Here is a 22,652-nt window from a genome sequence, read left to right on the forward strand (position 1 = left end):
AGGAAAAGGCTACCCACTCCATTAGTCTGGCCTAGAGAATTCCATGGACCATATGGTCCATGGTGTCGCAAAGAGTCAGACATGACTGAGCAACTTTCACTTTCTTTCTTATGCAATTTGTCAAACTTTTTCTGCATTTTTCACCTGAGGTCATCGTCTGTACCCTCCAACTAGCTACTTCTGTGGGTCCCAATTCAATAAACAGAACCACCATCTACTCAGTTGTTTAGGCAACAGAGCTGGGACTGTCATTCTTTAATTAGTCTCTCTCCTCCCTTCTATTCCAGCCAGTCACCAATCTCCTAAATATCTCTTAAATCCATCAACAGTGGAGTTGCACCTTGTACCAAGGTTAGGTTCTAAAGTCAGTACACAAGGCAAAAATTACATAGTCAGCATAACCTTTGGAAATTCCTTAAATCACTCATCAAATGGAGCACCCACGGGACTTGTCTGGTGGTCCAGTGGTTAAGACTCCGAGCTTCCACTGCAAGAAGCATAGGTTCAATCCCTGGTCGGGGAACTCAGATTCCACAGTGTGGCCAAAAGTTTAAAATTTTTACAGCAGCCATGGTTTTGTGTGCACAACTCTGTACACAAAATATGTGCAAGCATGTAAGTATAAGCATGTGTATAGTAAGGTGCTGGGAGCCAGCACATGAGATCCCAAACATGACAAGGTCATGAGGAGAAGACCTGACAAGCAAGGCAGATCAGGACTCCAGGGATTTTAAAAAAGCTGTCCCGGCGCTCACCTTAAAGATGATATCTGTCTTTCTGATGCTTGTTATAGTAGACTATTCCCTAATTTCTGTGACACAGGCAGAAGGCCTTCTCTGATCTCTTTCCAAACAGAGTCAACTTAAAACTTTAATCAATATGTCCCCCGGACTGTGGCATCCTATAAGATTATCCGGGATGAGAAGAATATTTCAATCTAAACCCCTTTTGCTAGCATTTTAGTTTGCTTGACAAATGTGTTTATGCCCTTGGTACTAATGGACATGACTGATCACAACACCTTAATCATAAACAGCATAAAGAACCTGAACACACTAAAGGCCCTAATAGGCACAGAGCCCTTCGGGGGGTGAGGAAGCCCTATTAGAGAACATAAAGAATATTATTCTATAAAGTTGTTACTGGATCAATGTTTGCTTGCTGTGTTTTTGCTCTTAATGTGCTGAGGTTGCATATAAAAACTATTGTCAATATAATTAGGAATTTAGAAGATAAGAGGTTAGCCCTAGTGTGAAAACAATAAGACAATTGTTAATTTTAGCCAAGAGTGTAAACTTAGCTGGTGACTTCTGCAAGAGAGCTGACCTTTATGTTACATTTCTACTATGTTGCAACCTGCTGTACCTTTACCCTATGAGACTGCAACTTTTCTGTTTTCTCTTAAGCTCAAGGCCAGAAGATAATGCACAAAAGTCTACTATGGAAAAGACTCTCATAAACGAAGAAGTATGCAGAAAACATCCTGGGTTTCGTAAAGGGCAAACTGATGTGATGTTGGACTAGCTCTGTATGCTTAATTCTCATTTCCCTTTAGAAATGTACTAAATTAGGGTATAAAAAATTACTGTAAAAAATAAAGCAGCGGCACAAAACAGCAGACCCTGCTGCACACCCTAGTCTGGTCTCTCTCTCTCCCTCTCTCTCTCTCTTTCTCTGCTCTCGCCGACGCTGTTCATCCTGAGGGTACCCCTAGATCTTGCCGAGGCTGGACCCTGGCAAGTGGCGCCTGAACAGGGACCTGAAGGTAAGCCCCGCATTGTCCAGTTTTTGGAACGGCTAAGACCCCACTAGGGCGCTACAGGCCCCCCTACATAAAAAAGGTAAGGTAAGACGAGTGGGTAAGAGTGAAACTTCTTTTCACATTTAAGAGACAGCTAAGATAGGCAACACCAAATCAAAAAAAAAAAAAAAGACAGCTTTGTATAACTGGGGTTATATTACAGTTGTTAAATAAAAGAAGTATTAAAGTAAAAGAGGCTAGTGTTCAATCTTTTTTCACATTTGTATAGGAACAATGTCCTTGGTTTCCAGGAGAAGGCACTGTTAACTTAGATACTTGAAAAAAGGTTGAAAAGAAATTAAAAGCTTATTATACCTTACACAGACCAAAAAAATCCTAATAAAATCTTTTCTTTATGGAACATGCTTAGAGATGATTTAGACCCCCTTCATGAATCTAAAAAAATAAAAGTTAAAAGGGAGGAAGAAGATACTGATTCCAAACCAATTTGTCAACAGCCAAGGGAGATGCTGGCTGCCATGAACACCAACAGTCATTTAGAAAGTGGAGATGAAAAGGAAGAACAGCTTTCGCCCCAAGATGAAAAAGATTTAAAAGAAGCAGCAGCTCGCTATCATTCTGAAGATTGGTCCTTTTTCGCTAAAAATGCTCCTAAAAGTCTAAGAGATACATCTCCAATTAGGCCTTCTGTAAAAGCTATATTTTACAGAAATATATAGTAAAATTTATATTTTACTTTCTTATAATATTATATATTATACTGTATATTGTGATATATAATTGTATATTATATATTGTATAATTTATATATATCATAATATGTCATAATATATAAATATAATATAAATATAAATTTATATTTAAATCCAAGGTATCCAATGGTAATTTTATATATGATTATGTATATAATTATATATCATATGTGTATAGTTTATATGTTTTATATGTATACATATGTATATATATGTATATGTATATTATATAATTACATATGTATGTATGTATATAATATAATGATTATATATATAATGGTAATAAAAAACATATATAGATATGATTTATATTTATATAAACATGGTCATTTATATATAATAAATATATAAATTCATCATATATATAAAATATATGTGTGTGTGTATATATATAATTTATATTTTACAGAAATTTTACTATATCTAAACTATATTTAGATATAGTTCCCCTCACCAGATTCTACAACACGCTCTTTTTGTAACAAACAATCTAAACACTGATTCATCTGGGGTTACTGCAATACTCCGACATTGGAGTCCAAAACAACAGAGTACAAAACCCTTGGTTACATGGGAAGACCTTCTTTCAGGAAAATAGAAGGGTCCTGACCCATTGTTAACCAGTGGCCGAGGGTATGCTTATATTTTTCCCCAGGGTGCTGAGTCACCAATCTGGATCCCGGCCAGAAAACAACTCTACCTATTCTGCACTTGCCTGCTTACACTCCCCTTATGTTTTTCTATTCACTAACGACTCCGAAAGACTTCATATACAGATGAACTACTCAGGAGGACCAAATGTAGTCTACTGTGAACAATACACGCTTTCATCCCGCCTAACCCCGCAACATAATATTCGTTGCTTTGTGGTGTTGTGACGCTCGCCTTACCTTATGGGGCCCGTCATAGTAAATACCTATTGGTATGACAATTACGGTCTAGCCATTCTACAACAACTACAAGATTTAATGCGATCTGGACAATTTGTAGGGCTACTTATCTTAGGGATTTCAGCTTTAATAACAACAATTACTTCTGTTACTGGGACAGCGATATCATTGACTCAACAGGTACATACTGCTCAATATGTCAATACTATGTCCAAAAATGTTTCTTTAGCTCTATGCAGATGACACCACCCTTATGGCAGAAAGTGAAGAGGAGCTAAAAAGCCTCTTGATGAAAGTGAAAGAGGAGGGCAAAAACGTTGGCTTAAAGCTCAACATTCAGAAAACGAATATCATGGCATCCAGTCCCATCACTTCATGGCAGATAGATGGGGAAACAGTGTCAGACTTTATTTTGGGGGGCTCCAAAATCACTGCAGATGGTGACTGCAGCCATGAAATTAAAAGACACTTACTCCTTGGAAGAACAGTTATGACCAACCTAGATAGTATATTCAAAAGCAGAGACATTACTTTGCCGACTAAGGTCCGTCTAGTCAAGGCTATGATTTTTCCAGTAGTCATGTATGGATGTGAGAGTTGGACTATGAAGAAGGCTGAGCGCTGAAGAATTGATGCTTTTGAACTGTGGAGAAGATGCTTGAGAGTCCCTTGGACTGCAAGGAGATCCAACCAGTCCATTCTGAAGGAGATCAACTCTGAGATTTCTTTGGAAGGAATGATGCTAAAGCTGAAGCTCCAGTACTTTGGCTACCTCATGCGAAGAACTGATTCATTGGAAAAGACTCTGATGCTGGGAGGGATTGAGGGCAGGAGGAGAAGGGGACGACCGAGGATGAGATGGCTGGATGGCATCACCGACTCGATGGACATGAGTCTGAGAGAACTCCGGGAGATGGTGATGGACAGGGAGGCCTGCCATGCTGCGATTCATGGGGTCACGAAGAGTCGGACACGACTGAGTGACTGAACTGAACTGACACAAGAGATTATAGATAAAAAATTAGAAATAGAAAAAACAGTTATACATACTGGAACTGAATTACAGGCTTTAAAAGTAAAGCTAACATTATCCTGTCATGCAGACTATTGGTGGATCTGTGTAACACCCCTAAAAGTAAATGATACAGATTATAACTGGGAAAGGATTAAAAATCATATTTCAGGTGTATGGAATAGCTCCAGCATTAGTTTAGATCTAAGAAAGCTTCATGGCCAGATAAGAACACTAGAACATTCTCATCTGGATTTTAATGCTGCAGGGGCTACTAATGATTTTTTTTTGTACCTTTTCTAACCTTATTACTGAAAAAAATATCCCATCAGCTATCTTCAGTTATGTTGCTATAGCAGTCTTAATCCTATTTCTCATTATAATCCTTCCTTATATTGTCAAAACTCTCCAACAGAGCACTCAGAAGCTCGCGACTGAGATCCATCTGGCTGTCTTAAAAAATAAAAAAGAGGGAGATGCCAGGAGCCAGCACATGAGATCCCAACCATGACAAGGTCATGAGAAGACCTGACAAGCAAGGCAGATCGGGACTCCAGGGATTTCAAAAAAGCCGCCCCGGCGCTCACCTTAAAGATGATATCTGTCTTTCTGAAGCTTGCTATACTAGACTGCTCTCTAATTTCTGTGACACAGGCAGAAGGCCTTCCCCGATCTCTTTCCAAACAAATTCAACTTAAAACTTTAATCAATATGTCTCCCGGACTGTGGCATCCTATAAGATTATCCAGGATGAGAAGAATATTTCAATCTAAACCCCTTTTGCTAGCATTTTAGTTTGCTTGACAAATGTGTTTATGCCCTTGGTACTAATGGACATGACTGATCACAACACCTTAATCATAAACAGCATAAAGAACCTGAACACACTAAAGGCCCTAATAGGCACAGAGCCCTTCGGGGGGTGAGGAAGCCCTATTAGAGAACATAAAGAATATTATTCTATAAAGTTGTTACTGGATCAATGTTTGCTTGCTGTGTTTTTGCTCTTAATATGCTGAGGTTGTACAATAAAAACTATTGTTAATATAATTAGGACTTTAGAAGAAAAGAGTTTAGCCCTAGTGTGAAAACAATAAGACAATTGTTAATTTTAGCCAAGAGTGTAAACTTAGCTGGTGACTTCTGCGAGAAAGCTGACCTTTCTGTTACATTTCTACTGTGTTGCAACCTGCTGTACCTTTACCCTATGAGACTGCAACTTTTCTGTTTTCTCTTAAGCTCAAGGCCAGAAGATAATGCACAAAAGTCTACTATGGAAAAGACTCTCATAAACAAAGAAGTATGCAGAAAACATCCTGGGGTTTGTAAAGGGCAAACTGATGTAATGTTGGACTAGCTCTGTATGCTTATCTCTCATTTCCCTTTAGAAATGTACTGCTGCTGCTGCTGCGAAGTCGCTTCAGTCGTGTCCGACTCTGTGCGACCCCGTAGACGGCAGCCCACCAGGCTCCCCTATCCCTGGGATTCTCCAGGAAGAACACTGGAGTGGGTTGCCAATTCCTTCTCCAATGCATGAGAGTGAAAAGTGAAAGCGAAGTCGCTTAGTCATGTCCGACTCTTAGCAGCCTCATGGACTGCAGCCCACCAGGCTCCTCCATCCATGGGATTTTCCAGGCAAGAGCACTGGAGTGGGGTGCCATTGCCTTGCTAACTTAGGGTATAAAAATTACTGTAAAAAATAAAGCGGTGGCAGCAAAACAGCAGACCTTGCTGCACAGCCTAGTCTGGTCTCTCTCTCTCTCTCTGCTCTCGCCAACTCCATTCATCCTGAAGGTACCCCTAGATCCTGCCAAGGCTGGATCCCGGCAGTAAGGTATAGTATATAATAGGGTATGCAGTATAACAAAATATTTTAAACTACATACAAAAATGAGATAGTGCTGTCTCCAGCTACAGGACACTTGGATGCTCAGAGGGTGAGGCCCGACACCGCCAGGACCTTGGAGAAGGGCAGGGTGGATGGGGGAAGAAAGGCTCTGCTCTCATCTTTCTGTAAAGCTGTTGGTCTAAAAATATGAGATTGTTGTTCAATAGCTCAGTCGTGTCCAACTCTTTGCAAACCCATAGACTGCAGCACTGCAGCCAGGCTTCCTTGTCCTTCACTGTCTTCTGGAGTTTGCTCAGACTCATGTCCATTGAGTTGATGACGCCATCCAACCATCACATCCTCTGCTGCCTGCTTCTCCTCATGCAATGAGAAGCCTGCGCATGGCAACTAGAGAGTAGCCCCTGCTCGACACAACTAGAGAAGAGCCCACACAGCTATGAAGGGCCCAGCACAGCCAAAAATAAATAAATAAAATTTAAAAATAGTGTCTTTGATGAAAAGTTTTTAAATCTAATGTAATTGTTACTGCGTTTAGTGCTTTTTCCATCTGCTTTAAAAAAATCTCCTACCCTCAGGTCACAAAGATCCTTTCCTATTCTATCTTCTGAAAAGTAGTATTGTTTTGCCTATTTCATTTAAGACTAGTATTCACCAGGAGATGTTTGTATATATTGGGATTATTATTCTTATTTTATCCCATTCGGGGATCCAGTTATCCCAGCACCATTTGTGAAAAGATTGCTATTTCCCCACTGCTCTGCAGAGCCACCCTTGTCATAAACCAAGTGTCCATATTTGCAGGATTCATTTTGGGGCCCTCCATTCTATTGTTTGTTCATCTTTGTGCAGTGGCTCAGACAGTAAAGCGTCTGTCTACAATGCAGGAGACCCGGGTTCGAGCCCTGGGTTGGGAAGATCCCCTGGAGAAGGAAATGGCAATCCACTCCAGTACTATTGCCTAGAAAATCCCACGGACAGAGGAGCCTGGCAGGCTGCAGTCTATGGGGTCGCAAAGAGTTGGACACGACTGAGCAACTTCACTTCACTTCACCTCTTCACACAGGCTGTAGCTTTATAACAAACTTTGATATCTATAGGGCAAGTCCCTCCCACTGTGTTCTTTTTCAAGAGTGTCTTGACTATTTGCTTCATGATCAGACACAAGTTTGTACAGATTCTTTTAAGTATTGAAAATACAAGAGCCATGTTGTGGCAGTCATTCTGAACACTTATTACAGTGACTTTCCCGTTTTGTAGTTGGCCATGCTGTCCAGGTCACTCAAGAGCATCAAGCACTTGCGTGTGGCTGGCTGGAAGTGCAATGTGCTGTAAGTGTAAAAAACACCAGGTCTCAAAGACTTAGCATGAAAAAAAGAAGACAGGATCTCTCACTAATGATTTTTGTTGATTACATGTTGACATGATCTTTCAGGTATATTGGGTTAAATGAATATATCACCAAAATTAATTTCACCTATCTCATTTTACTTTTTCTTAATGTGACTACTAAAAACTGTGAAATTGTATATGTGGCTTGTCTTTGCAGCTCACACTGTTTCTATTGGACAACATGGGGGGAACTGACCAGTGACCCCCAAAGACATCCAGGTCCTTCTCTGGAACCTGTGACTGTTACCTCATGGCAAAAGGGACTTTGCAGATGTGATTAAGGATATGAACAATTATCTTGGATTATCTAGATTATCTTGGATTATATGCAATGACAAAGGTCCTCAAAGGAGGCAGAGTGAGATATGACAACAAAAGAGAAAGAATTCAGCGATGGAAACAGAGATCAGAGTTATTCATGTGGGCAGCTCCCAGAACTGGAAGAAACAAAGATTCTTTCCTGGGCTCTCCAGAAGCCTTGTCCATACCTTGATTTTAGCTCTGTAAGACTCTAGCTTCCAGACTTCTGGCCTCTGGAACTGTAAGAGAATAGAATTTCTGTTATTTCAAGTTGCTAAATTTGTGGTAATTTGTAACAGCAGCCATAAGGAACTAATACAGACAGCATGCTTCTAAAATTATTTTTAATTTTAATATTATACCCACCATATATTCAATAAAAATTTTCAAGTTTTCATAGCACACATCAGTTATTAGGAAAAACTAGTATTCATGCCTGCAGAATCCCATGGACAGAGGAGCCTGGCAGGCTACAGTCCATAGCATCGCAAAGAGTCAGACACGACTGAAGGGACTTAGCATGCACGCAAACTACAGTACCAGAGATGTCAAGGATAGAACATCATTCTGAGAGGGAGCTCCAAGACCAGTATATAGTTATGTGTAAGAGACAATTCTACTGAAGAACAGTATATCCAGAAGGAAATATTCAGAACTCTTGCACCTCAACAGTAAGAAAACAAACAATCAGAAAATGAACAAGAGATATGAACAGACATTTCAGCTAGGAAGATACAAAAATTGTTAATAAGCATATGAGAAGATGCTCAACATCACTAGTGATTGCTCCTACTGCTGCTGCTAAGTCACTTCAGTCGTGTCCTACTCTGTGTGACCCCATAGACGGCAACCCACCAGGCTTCCCCATCCCTGGGATTCTCCAGGTAAGAACACTGGAGTGGGTTGCCATTTCCTTCTCCAATGCATGAAAGTGAAGTCGCTCAGTCATGCCCAACTCTTCGAGACCCCATGGACTGCAGCCTACCAGGCTCCTCCATCCATGGGATTTTCCAGGCAAGAGTACTAGAGTGGGATGCCATTGCCTTCTCCAATCACTAGTGAGTAGGGACATGCAAATCAAAATCACAATAAGGTACGATTTCACAGCCACTAAAACGGCTGTAATCAAAAAGACAGAGAAATTTCAACAGTGGTAAAATGGTAAAGACTCCGAGCTTCCACTGTAGGGGTTGGGACTAAGATTCCACATGCTACGTGATGTGGCAAAAAAAAAAAAAAAAAAAAAATCTAAAGATGTATCCTTGCCTATCTCTTTTGATTGGTCTCAACCTTTTTAGGGCAATCTTGCCCATTTGCCATTGATTCTAATTCCCCTTCAGTGGAACTGGCTTGTAAGCTTCAGGATTCTGTCTTAGATACTGGAGGGAAAGAAGGTGCCCCTAAGCCATAGCGTTTTGGGGATTTTCTATGCACACGGGCTTCCTGGTGGCTCAGCAGTAAAGAATCCACCTGCAACATAGGAGTCGCAGAAGACACAGTTTCAATCCCTGGGTCGGGAAGATCCTCTGGAGGTGGGCATGACAATGTACTCCAGTATTCTTGCCTGGAGAATTCCGTGAACAGAGGAGCCTGGCAGGCTACAGTCCATAGAGTCTCAGAATCAGACAAGATTGAAGTGACTTAGCATGCAGGCACATACGTACAATCACATCCACGATGAGTATCAATAGTTTTATTTCTTCCTTCTAATCCTTTTGCCCTTTATTTCTTTTTTACTCCCCTGGATAGACATTAAAGGAACATTGATGGTAAGTGGAGGTAGGGGCATCCTAACCTCATGTAGTTCCTGATTGTGGCCACAGCCTCCAAGGTGGCCCCAGCTGCCCTTGCCTGCTGGTGTTCACACCCTTGTTTAGTCCTTCTCTCAAAAAAAGTATTTTTAATAACCACAGTGTCTCGTTAACATTTGTCAGCATACATAGTTACATTTTCCCCTGTTACATCCCTATGTCTTCTTTTGTAACTGGAGCCTTATTTTGTATCCTTTTCTTTCCCTTTTGGCTCCCACAACTCTCAGCTGGGGCATGTCAACTCTTTAGCTGCAGCCTGTGAACTCCTAGTTGTGACAGGTGGGATCTGGTTCCCTGACCAGGGATCCAACCCAGGCCCTCGGCATTGGGAGCGCAGAGTCCCAGCCCTGGGTCACCAGGTAAGCCTTCTCACGTTGTTGAGCGGTGTATGCCACTGCTGGGCTAGGACACGAAAGACAGCAGCAGCATCTGCCTCTCTATTACAGTTCCCTGGTGGTCTAGCGGGGCTAGGATCCGGCGCTTTCACCGCCACAGCCTGGGCTCAATTCCCGGTCATGGAAGTCAATTTTAGGACTGACCTGATGGCTCAGCAGGTAAAGAACCCTACAGTGAAGGAGACACAGAAGACCTGGGTTTGATTTCTGGGTCGGGAAGATCCCCTGGAGGAGGGCGCAGCGACCCACTCCAGTATTCTTGCCTGGAGAACCCCGCGGACAGAGGAGCCTGGTGGGCTACAGTCCAAAGGTCACAAAGAGTTAGACACGACTGAGTGTCTAAGCGCGCACCTCTCTATTACCTAGGGTACCTATTGTTCTTATTTATGCTGTTTTATACCCTTGGGTTATATCTGTGTGCTGGACATTGTTTTTGAGAAATTATTTATAGAAAGTTCTTGAGGCTCAAGATAATGTTATCTCTACTAGAGATAACTTATTTTGCTGGCTCTTGAGGGCACTAGCAAATTTGGAACCACGTAACTCTGAAATCTTTGCCCAGCCCCCTGAGGCTGCCAGTACTGGAGCTCTGCCCTTTCTAAACTGAAAACCCCAATGCATAAACAGCCTTTAGGAAAGGTTTCACTTCACTTACCATCCTCTCATCATCTCAGTTCAGTAATTCTTCAAATCTTGTTATTTCTCTGATGTTTTTAAGACGAATTTTTAAAAACCTTTTATTTTACATCGGACTATATTTGAGTAACAATGTTGTGCTAGTTGACTTTTAAAGTTTTGAGCATGAGGATTTGTTTGAATTATCTAGGCTTCTATATCCAGAATTGGTGGTCCCTTTGATCCTCATTTGAGGGATCCGATAAGTAGCAATATCTTCAGAGAAGGTAGGGTCCTCACTGCTAGAAGATGAATCATAACTGGGCTTGGGCAATCATGGTAACCCCCTTCCTCTAGGCCTGAGGTGGCATTATGACTCACTTTTGAGGAAAAAAAATAAAGATATAAGAGGAAAACGCCTAAGAAGTTGTGGATGATTTTTTGTGCCCTTTTGAAAGAGCGCTGATTGGGAGCCAGAGCCCGTTCTCTTTGTTGTGCTTTGGGATGATGCCGTGGACGGAAGTCACACTTGAGTCTGTGGCACTCCTCTTATGACCGAGGGAAAGGCCAAGAAAATTGCAGAAGTATCAACTCATGGTTTTTTGTATTGTTGAGCCACTCAAAAAATCCTGGAACCCTTTGCTTTCAACCTTCTTAAATATTCCTATGGTTTCACCGTTAGTCAGGTTTTCTGTTATGTGCAGTTCACTGTGTTCCTAACTGACATATTATCCTTTAAGATTCAGCTTTAGGGACTTCCTCGGTGGTCCAGTGGGAAGATCCCCTAGAGAGGAAACAGCAAGCCACTCCAGTATTTTTGACTGGAAAATCCCATGGACAGAAGAGCAACTGAGCACACACCGGTGGTCCAGTGGTTAAGAATCTGCCTTGCAATGCAGGGGACACAGGTTCAATTCCTGGTCACAGAACTAAAATCCCGTATGCTGCTGAGCACGAGTGCTCTAAGTACTGAGCCCACCCCACAACTAGAGAGTCTATTCGCCATGATGAAAGATCTCATGTGCCTCAACTACGACCCGACACAGCCAAATAAACAAAAATTAAAAAAAACAACCCCCAGCTTTAAATGTCACTTCCTCAGGAGGCCTTTCTGAAACCTCCAACACATTCAACAATGCTCTCTACTTTCCCCTCAGTGCCCCTCATCATATTTCGAATTCTCTGTTGAATGACAGTCTCTTTCTGGGCTGAAAGCACTTGAGAACAGAGACCTTAATAGGTATCCTAGAATCCAGCCCAGTGCCAAGCATGGTAGCCTCTTAATAAATAATTAACTATCGAATAGACAAAGGCGTCAAGAGCATAAGTGGAAGAAGAAACTGGATAAAAACCCTGGAGGATGTGAATTTAAATTTGTGCGTCTACTAACAGATGAAAACTCTTAAAGCTCAGAGAATCATTACAGAAGGGCTGGACGATCATCGTGAGAACTCGGTGTGAGTGTTTATGTGGTGCGAGTGAGAGCTGCCAAGTAGTGCTAAAGACCCAGCTGGGATCAGAGACCGTAAATGCGCATTGGCATAAGTCGGCAGAATTTTGAGATTTTCTGCTGCAGTGTTCAGCTGTCTGGGTGTGGGAAAGAAGTTGGGTAACTGGACTGATCCAAAGATGGGGCTCTCAGGACAGGCTGCTTTCTGCCCTGTTCTCTGGTAAAGTAAGTAAAGGTAGATTGAATTTGTATTTCCACTCTCTCACTAGAGAGAACTTGTACAACTCAAAGGCTTGCCTTTTCACTCCAGGCTTGGAGACATCCCTTGACTAAAGCACGCATGACAGAGGTCTGCCCCTATCACCCACTCGCCATGGAAGGCTGGTGAAGGGGATCTGTGAATTTCCTAAAGCGTGTGTGTTGGGGTGTGTGTGCCTGCTGCGGGCATGTGCGGGTGCCTGTGCACTCACTTTTCTGGAATGAGCGTCTATCACTTCCACCAGATTCTCCGAAGTGTCTGTGATCCAGAAAGGCAAGAATCACTGACTTGGGGTTATAGCTCCTAACCAAGGACCGCCGTGTGGATCCACTCTGTCAACCAGGGCTTGACTGATGGCTAATCACACCCCTGCTTATTAATGAGAGGCAGCCTGGGACGACGGTGGACTCGAAGGACAGAAGCCCGGGCTATGTTACTCAGTGTCTCTGTTTTCTATCAAATGGGAATGATGATCACAGTTCCTTATCTCAGAAGGCTGTTGCAAAGATTCAATGAGTTAGTATTAAGTGCTTAGGACCATGCCTGGCACTTAGTAAGAGATCATTTTTATTTTACCTAGAAGGGCTTCTCCAGTGGCACAATGTTAAAGAATCCGTCTGCCAATACAGGAGACACAAGAGATGTGGGTTCAATCCCTGGGTTGGGAAGATCCCCTGGAGTAGAAAATGGCAACCTACTCCAGTATTCTTGCTTGGAAAATTCCAAGAGGAGCCTGGCGGGCTACAGACCACGGGGTCACCAAGAGTTGGACACAAGTGAGCACAGCACAGTGGTTAGCCTAACCCACACTCAGGACAAAGTTCAGTCAGGAGGCGTCATTTGTGGGAGCATCTTTGCTACCAGTCTTGTACTAATCTAAGCATTCTCTTCTCTCTGATACTGTGTAATCCGGGGCAAGTTCCTTAACCACTCTCTGCCTCAATTGTCTTATCTGCAGTATGGTGATAATAATAGTAACTACCTCATAAGATTGTTGTAGGCATTCTATGTGAGCTCAAAACGTGATTCCAACTCACTAAATGCTGGTATTCTTATTATTACTGCTCTAAGTATATTCTGGAAAATGCCATGGACAGAGGAGTTTGGAGGGCTACTGTCCATGGGGTCACAAAAGAGTCAGGCACAACTTGGTGACTAAGCAACTACAACAAAAAGGTACATTCATGCTCCTCATTTTGCAGCTGGCTCCCACAGCCTTCCCTCCCACTGGAATCTTCACAGCACACAAAGCACCTCACACACACCTCATCGGGCTCACAGTGGCTCATGGAGGTGAAGACTTGAGACGCAGAGAAAGGACTGACCCTACAGCCTCTCTACCCTCTCCTTTCCTCATGGCGTCCCTTCCTTCCCTGGTTTCCATCCATAACAATCCCACTTGCGAAATCCCACACTTACCACAAAGCCCTTCCAGTTCCCCTAAATCAGAATCCCTGGTTGGAACAACTGAGTGACCTGTGCACAGTTCTGCAGGGGCTGCACAGCTCGCCTCCCCACCAGGCCGCAGACTCCCAGGGAACAGGCTGGCCCACTTCCTCCTTCTACTGTATCCATCGCCATTCTCGGGACAGAGTGCCTGCTCTAGAGAGCTGCTGAGTGACGGAAATGGAATACTTGATGACTCTATTATTCCTAGCTGTTCACATGTTTAAGGGAAGGGAGGAAGAGACACTGGGAGGTTGCTCTGCCCTGCAGACTAAGAGACTGTGCATGTAGACAGACAGTGGCCCGATCATACGGAGAAACACAACTCCCCCACGACTTCTGCAACCTGCCCAGGAAACCACCTCCTCATCTACAGTAAACCACCCAGGAAACCTATAAATCAGATTTGCAGGAAGTCAGACTATCTCTAATATCTAGGAAGCGAAACAATAACTTCTATAACAATTGGCTCAAAACACCCAGGACTTGATTAATCACTGTCAGCTTCTCTTATTTTGGTCCCCAGTTCCAACCAATCACTGTCAGCTTCTCTTATTTTGGCCCCCAGTTCCAACGTGGGATCAATCATGGAAAGTCAAATGTGTACCCCTAACCAGTCATATGTGTGCATGCTAAGTAGCTTTAGCTGTGTCTGGACTCTGTGTGACCCCATGGACTGTAGCCTGCCAGGCTTCTCTGTCCATGGGATTCTCTAGGCAAGAATACTGGAGTGGGTTGCCATGCCCTCCTGCAGGGCATCTGGACCCAGGGATCGAACCTACATCTTTTACACCTCTTGCATTGGCAGGTAGGTTCTTTACCACTAGTACCACCTGGGAAGCCCAGCCAATCATATAGGATGCCCAATATCTAGTGAGCCTGGCTACAAGCTTCATGCCAACAGCCTCAGTCAGGCATACCTGGAACTTTCCTTTTTTTTTCACTATCAAATTTTCCCATCCCTCTGCCTGCCTTTGAGTTTCTCCTAAATGCAAGTGATCTTGGCTGACTCTCTTGCTCTAGCAAGGACAGAATAAATAGCCTGCCTGTGCTTTTCTCATTTGGTTGGTTATCTCCACAAGACCCAAGAATGAAAGTGCAAAGAGCAGAGGCTCAGACCTCTGTCAGTTCCCTGGTTTCCCCTGGGGTGGAGCTCTGAACCCTCAAACAGCAGAGTTGCTGGCTGATCCACTGGAAATGCTGAGCAGACCTTTGGACTCCACTGAGTGAGAGCTGGGGAGGCCAAATTGACTCAGATTAAATCCCCCAGGCATAAAATCACAAAAGAGTTTTTGTTAGATGCTGATTGGGAGGGAGACACTCCAAAGATTTGGTGAAAGGGTAGGACAGCTGGGAGTAAAGCAATGAGGGAAAGGCAGGCATCTTGCCTAGAACTGGACTAGGGATTGCCTACAGCTGCCTGGGTGGGATGGAGATTTGAGTCAAGATTCTTATCTAACCTCCACCAAAATTCTTTATCTAATACACAGATATTTACTGTAGTGCAGGGCACTGTTGTGACCAGCAAAGCCCCTGGCCTCATGGAGCTCACGCCCTAGTGGGGAAAGACAGACAATAAATGACTAAGTTATGCTTATATAATCTCAGAAGTGGTCATGTTGCAGGATGGGGGACCCCTTCCAGGACCCAAGAGCGGGCTCTTGTCTAACACTTGGCAAACAATTGTCTGAGGACACGCGTGCTGACAAAGCAAGAGACTTTATCGGGAAGGGGTACCTGGGTAGGGGCCTTCCCTGGTGGCTCAGTGGCAAAGAATCCGCCTGCCAATGCAGGAGATGTGGGTTTGATCCCTGGGTCGGGAAGATCCTCTGGAGAAGAAATGGCAACCCACTCCAGTATCCTCGCCTAGGAAATCCCATGGACAGTGGAGCCTGGTTGACTACAGTCCATGGGGCCACAAAAGAGCTGGACACGACTTAGCGACTAAACAACAATAACAACCAGATTGGAGAGCAGCAGGGTAAGGGAACCCAGGAGGACTGCTCTGCCAGATGGCTCGCAGTCTTGGGTTTTATGGTGAGAGGGATAGTTTCTGGGGTGTCTCCGACGAATCCCTCTGACTCAGGGTCCTTCGTGGTAGTGCACAAACTCAGTCAAGATGGATTCCGGCCAGAAGGATTCTGGGAGTTGGTAAGATATATGGATTGGCCATATATCCTGCCTCCTTTTGACTGACCTTTCCGAAATTCTTCTGGTTGGTAATAGCTTGTTTGTCCCACAGGCCTTACCAGATCCTCCGGCTGTAAGATTAGCTCATGCAAGTGGTTACTATTGTGTCTGGCCAGGGCAGGAGGTTTCAGTCAGTGGTTCCCCTAACAGTTAGAGCCTTGAGGAAAATAGGATGTTGGACAGCATCCAATAGGATGCTGAGGGTGAGACCAGGGTATGTGGAAGCGTGACTGGGGAAGGTCTCTCTGAGGAATGGCATTTGAGCTGACACCAGACGGAACCAGAAATGGCAGGGGAAGCTGAGGAAACAATTTAGGCAAAGGCCCTGAGGCAGGACTGGCTTTGACACACTCCATATGGATCAGAAGGAGGGTGGGTGTGCCTAGAGCAGCTTGAGGGGAAGGTAATGGAGATGGGACCAGGAACGAAGAGGGCTTTCGATGTCGTGCAAAGAGTTTAGGTGTTTTTTTTTTTTTAATTTTAAATATAATATATATTTAAATTTGCTTCCCAGGTGGCTCAGGCGATAAAGAATCTGCCTGCAATGCGGGAGACCTGGATTCGATCCCTGGGCTGGGAAGATCCCCTGCAGGAGGGTATGGCAACCCACTCCAGTATTCCTGCCTGGAGAATCTCCATGAACAAGGCAGTCTACAGTCCATGGGGTCACAAAGAGTCGGACATGACTGAGCGACCAAGCACAGCATAGCACATATTTAAATTTTATATATATATATATATATTCTTTATTTTTTTACTTTTATTTGCATTTATTTTGGGCAGCATTTATTCCCGGGCCATAAGTTTTTGTTTCTTCAGTTTCTTCTGGGTTCTCTTTTTCTTCTGTGCAACCTCCTCTCCTGGTTTAGGAACGATCTGTTCTTTTTCAGTAAGGATCATCTCAGTGTGGCAGGATCAGCTCATGGAGGGGTTGATCCGACCGTGAGCTCTGTAAGTCCTGCGCCGCATCTTGGGGGCTTTGTTCACTTGGATATGCTCAATGACCAGAGAATCTACATCTAAGCCCTTAAGTTCAGCATTACTCTCTGCATTTTTGAGCATGTGCAGTAAAAATTCAGCACTCTTTTTGGGCCACCGACCCTGCGTCCAGCCCCGCTGTCTGGCCTGTGCACACCTACCAACTCCACCGATGTAACGACGGAATGGCACGCATTGCTTCTTTAAAGTGACCTCCTGCAGGTACTTGCTGGCTTTTCGGATATGCATTCCCTTTATGGCCTCGGCAGTTTCACAAGTGTTCTTAAAGTGAACATGAAGATTTGAACCTCTTGATTTGCATGATTTTGTGGGGCTTTCTGGGTCAAGTGAATAGCGCACCATTATTAGGGGTCACCTCAGGCCGCTTACTGGAAAAGCTAAATTTAATATATATTTAAAATTTAAATATAATAGGAAGCATTAAATGATTTGCCTGCCTTGCCATTTTGTCCAAGCCCTAGGAGAGCTTCCTTGTTGAGATCTTGTCCAGATCCTGGCAGTCGGGGGATGTAGGTGGGGGGATGGTATTGAGGGGATAGGATGTGGCTCTGACCTAGTTGCTTTAAGTCACAACCAGAATCCCTTGCTCAAGGGGACAAAATGGGCCACAGAGAGTGTGTAAACCCCTGAAGTTGCACACTAATTTTGTACATGTGTGTACTCTACTTTAGGGACAATCTCAGGCTTTGTCAGATTCTCAGAGGCATTTCTATAACCAAAAGAAGATAGGAAAGGAAGCTGTTGACTTGTATCTTTCACTTGCGAGCTTCATCTTAGCAAGGACCCACAGACTTGGCCAAGGCTGAGGGAGGGGAATAGATGCTTTTTACTATGCACCAGGCACTTTACCTATTTAAAAAATTTTTTTGATTGAAGTATAATCGACTTAAAATGTTATATCAGTTTCAAGTGGACAACAGAGTGATTCAATATTTTTGTACATTACAAATGATCACCACTGCTTTACCTATTTTTAAAAATCCACTTCAGGGTAAAGGACTGAAGCTGGAGAAGAATGGACAGGGTAGGGAAGAAGGTGCAGAAGCTTTGTTTGTGGGCCAGGGCAGGACAGTGAGGTGCCCACTGGCTCTGACTTGCCACCCAACCCCTAACCTGTGCTCACAGCCCTCAACTCTGAAGAGCTTGTCCCAGACAGGTGGGTCCGGGCAGAGGGGCTTGGCTGCCTGGCAAGCACCCACCGCACTGCTCTGTGGGAGTGGCCACAACAGATGCCCTGCAACTCAGAACCTGCTCAGGACCTGAAGCCACTCAGGAACTGCCACGGTCCTACGCCTGAGCCCCAGGCTTCTCAAGTCCTGCAACTTCACTTCTGAAAGTTCCAGAAGCTGGGGCCTCTGAAGCCGGGTACACCGCAGACCCCAACTGGAGCTCTGGACTCAGACCTGAATGCATCTCTCAGTGGCTTTTATGAGGGGTCCATCCCCAACATCTTGGTTGATCATTTTGCTTTGAGTTAAAGCTCTTGCTCTGCCTGGCATCCAAGCCCAGCCCTAGCCAGGCAGATGGAGGCTGAGATGGGAATGTTTTCTCTAATTATCTCCAGAATCTTGTGATTTGTCTCCCCACAAATAGGTCTGGTCCGACCTTCAGACCCACCTGTTGTCAGAAATCAGTGAGTAGGCTGGGACCTGTCTCCCTAGGCTGTTCAGATCCCCAGTAATCCTGGCCCACAAGTCCGGGAGCAGAATCAGCTGCTGATGACAGGTCCCTGGAAGGGTGCAGAGCAGGCTGCAGCCTCCTCATCCCCACTCAGGGAAGTTATCAGGGTGGCTTTGTGCAGGCCAGTTAAACCCCCAAGCTGCTTTCCTGCTGGGGAAAATTTCAGACCTTTCAATAGCTTCCTCCTGTGTCCACCTCTGTGGTGTCTTCCCAGGCACTTATACTTGTGTGGCCAAAGAGAATTTTACCACTCAATCCTCTGAGTGGTAAATCTTCGGGACTTTTAATTCAGAGTCCCAAAATAAATCAAACAAAAATACCATACAATATTTACTTACTTACTATGTTCAGTTAAAGTTTGCGTTCTGTGTGCATCATTCCACTTAAACCTGCACAAAGCAGAGCCCTGAGGTAGTGACATAGTCATGTCCCCCGTCACATTGCCACTTGGTCAAGGAGCCGAGATATGAACCCAGGCAGTCTGAGGACACTGTGCCTATATAGCTGCATTAATAAAAATAAAGTGAGTCGCAGAAGGGCCCCACAGTCCTGCCTCAAATGGGATGCAATCAGGACCGAGAGAACAAACACCCACATCCTGACTGTTGCACGAGGGCGCAGAGCACGCAGTGGTGGTGCCTGCTGCTGGCCTGGAGGCAGGGGTCCTGAGCTGCTGTTTCTTCTGGGAAATAAGGGGCCAGCCTGCACTTTTCTGGAGCTCCCTGCTCGGAAAGGCTGCACGTTCCTTCCCAGAAAAGTGTGAGCTCCGCCTGCAGGGATGCTGGCTCTGAAAACCACAACCTGGCCGCCAACCCTTCTCCTTGCGCCAGCGGCTTGGGAAGGTGCCAGGAAGGTGCTGGGCCAGGAATGGGGAGACCTGGCTTCTGGCTCCAGTTCTGTCTCCTAAGTTAAGCGCTTGGCATCATGTCCTGCCTCAGTGTTTTCATCTGATAAATGGAAGGAATGTCCATCAGTCCACCTCTGCTTTATAATGTTTGGGGAGAAGATCAAATGAGATGATGGATCTAAAAAGCTCCTGGAGGGAATCCCCTGATGGCCCAGTGGTTAGGACTCCGCTCCCACTGCAGGGAGCACGGGCTCTGTCCCTGGTGGGGGAAATGGGATCCCGCAAGCCGCATGATGCTGCCAAAAAAGAACAAATAAATCAAAATTTTAAAAATGAATTGTTTTATTATCCCCCTCGGAGACCAGAGGCTCTATGCAGAGGGAAGAATTGGGGCCAGTGTAGTTCTCTTGCCCGCTGCATCCTGGTGTTTTTAGATGAGGACGGCCTGAGGTGAGAGAATGGCAGGTGGTGTGGGGTGTGACCGCCCCTCCTCACCCTTCACCACAGTCGCCCTCTCTGCTAGGCCGCCCCTCCTGTGGCACCTGCCCCGCCCTGTGGTGGGAGGGTTGGGGGACAGCTAGACAGAGGCCTGACCCATCTTCCAAGGACTAAGGTGAGGAGAAGACACAAAGACTCAGAAACAGGAATTTTCTTTCTGATACTGACCCTGGACTGACTGTCAGGGCTTCAAAGGGAAAGCTCAGGGAGCCGAACCCTAAAATGATCACTCACACATTAAACAACGTAACTGAACCCCTACAGTGGAAAACAACGAGGCCCCCGCTGCCCAAGGTGGAAGCTCTGCAGGTGAGTCTCAGAGTCCCCTGGGCACTAAGGGGGCCAGCAGAGCCGGGGGACTGTGTGGGCCTGTCCAGGAACAGGGACTGAATGGGGATCAAGGGGGAGCAGTGGCAGAAGCCAGACTAGGGAAGCTGGGGAGCCAGGCTGCAGTGCTGGACTGAACGTGAGGCCACAGAACAGGAACCAATATGCTTCTCAACCCAGGAAAATCTTAGCACTCCGGAAGCCCCACTGGGGCAGTGGGGCAGCCAGGGTCCAGGCTCATCTGCAGGAGGCTGCCGCTGGCCCTGGGGCACGCAGGGAGCCGGTTACTTCCTCCTTCAGCCTGTGCCTCCCTGCAGCAAGCCTCTACCCTCCCACTTCCGATGTCAGGTCCTTGGTTTGTACACTCTCCCCTCTTGTCCTGGAAGAAGACGCCCACTGCACTGGTTTCTTTCCATCACCCTTGGTCAATCTTGAGTTTGCTTACTCCAGATTTTTTTTTTTTTTTTTGGCTGTGCTATATGACTTGTAGATCTTAGTTTCCTGACCAGGGATCAAGCCTGGGCCCTTGGCAGTGAAAATGTGGAATCCTAACCACTGAACCACCAAGGAATTACCCCAGAAATTTTTCCTTCTCAGTTGGTATTCCCAGTTCACTTGGGCCAGTGGCTCAGTGGACACTTCTAAGTATTTTGCTAAGTTTCTCCCCTTAACATACAGCACACAAGCAGCAACTGAAATTTTATCACGTGGTCCTCAATGCCAGGCCCTGAAGGAGAAACCAAGAAGAGTAAGGCAAGCCCCTACTCTTGGGAATTTAACAAATTCTATTTATAACAAATTTATAAATACATATAAATTACCATTATAAAATTATAAATCTAAGTGATACATCGATTAGATTGTAAATTCCCCAAATGATATAAACTGATAGTGTGAGGCACAGCCTGCCTACTGTCTCACCTGCCGTGACTCGCTGGGGTGTGGTGCTGAATGTAGCTGTAGGAGGAAAGGACAGATCAGAGCAGCACCTGCTTTTGGAAGAGGTGGCATCAGAGTGACCTTGGAGGACGAGTTGGATATGAGGGTTGGGAATAAGCAAAGAAGGCATTCCATGGATGCCAGAAGCAAAGTATCACACATTTGTAAGGGCCACCATCACTGTGATCCATGCAGGAGGCGAGGAGAGCTTAGACAGGGGGTGGCTGCAGAATGGATGAGGACACGTAACTGCGTGAAGGACAGGAAGTCTTTGGGCTAGGAGGACAGACTTCATGTTCATGACACGAGCCAGGAATCTAATTCTGGACTTGCCAAAAGCTGCCACAATCTCTTCACCTGGAAAACGAAGGGACTGGGCAAAATGACCTCTAAAGTCCCATACTATTCTGGAACAAAGGAAAGGAGTAAAGATGTCTCTAGGATTTTGAAGATTAGTCCTAATCAGTTTTCTTTTTTTTTTTTTTTCCATGTAGGATCTTGGTTCCCCAAACAAGGATCAAACCCACCGCCGCACCCCCCCCTCAATGCAGTGGAAGCCCTGAACCTGAAGTTCCAAAGATGTCAGTTTTAAATAAACAGAGTGGATCCATTCCTGACTCTCCCTTCCTACTGGATTCTAGTCACAACTGCCATAGGCTCACCTGTTCTTAGTCTTGCCAGGCGTCCACCGCTTCCCTCCACTGGGAGAGCGTGACCCTGCTACATCAAAGCGAGAGCAAGGAAGAGGAACCGGCCTTTGCTCCTGGAGACCTGTCAGGTTCACCTCAGTGGATAAACATTTTGTCCATCATCAGCAGTCTTGCTAGGAAGCACGTGACTGCCCAATGCCTGCAGGCGAGGGTGTGAAGTCTCTAAACTGACTGATTAAATTTCCATCACCCCAGGGGAAGGGGGCGCTAAAAACAGAAATGAGGCTGTTAGTAAGAAATGAAGGATGGTTCTTGCATACCTGTTTCACAGGTAAACTTCCCAAAGAGTGGTTTAGACCGGCTGGCCTTGCCTGTGGATGTTTGTAAAACCCCTGTGGAGCTTAGGAACAAGATCACCCAGACTGGGGACCAGACATCTATACTTTAATATCCCCACAGGCAATCGTCAGACACTCCTAAGTGTGAGACCCCCGGGCCTAGAGGGCTGCCAGGGCCAGGGCTTTGGGCCAAGGAGCGAGAGGGACAGAGGTGGTCCTGGGAGGTGAGAGGCTCACTCATAGACTGAGCTGTG

The 22,652-nt window shown here is 45.1% G+C and overlaps 1 long non-coding RNA gene and 1 pseudogene across 1 annotated transcript; both read right to left on the reverse strand.

Annotated features, from left to right (window-relative positions):
- Positions 1–3,789: 3,789 nt before the first annotated feature.
- On the reverse strand, positions 3,790–14,095 carry LOC121819704 (uncharacterized). Its single transcript, XR_006060055.2, has 3 exons — positions 13,904–14,095; positions 8,143–8,193; positions 3,790–4,398 (listed from the first exon to the last, which is right to left on the reverse strand). It is a non-coding gene; the product is annotated as an uncharacterized LOC121819704 (long non-coding RNA).
- Positions 14,096–16,899: 2,804 nt separating this feature from the next.
- Positions 16,900–17,497, reverse strand: LOC101106125 (large ribosomal subunit protein uL22-like; annotated as a pseudogene).
- Between the last annotated feature and the right edge of the window lie 5,155 nt (positions 17,498–22,652).

This window comes from Ovis aries, chromosome 1, assembly GCF_016772045.2.
Source record: "Ovis aries strain OAR_USU_Benz2616 breed Rambouillet chromosome 1, ARS-UI_Ramb_v3.0, whole genome shotgun sequence".
Classification (NCBI taxonomy): domain Eukaryota; kingdom Metazoa; phylum Chordata; class Mammalia; order Artiodactyla; family Bovidae; genus Ovis; species Ovis aries.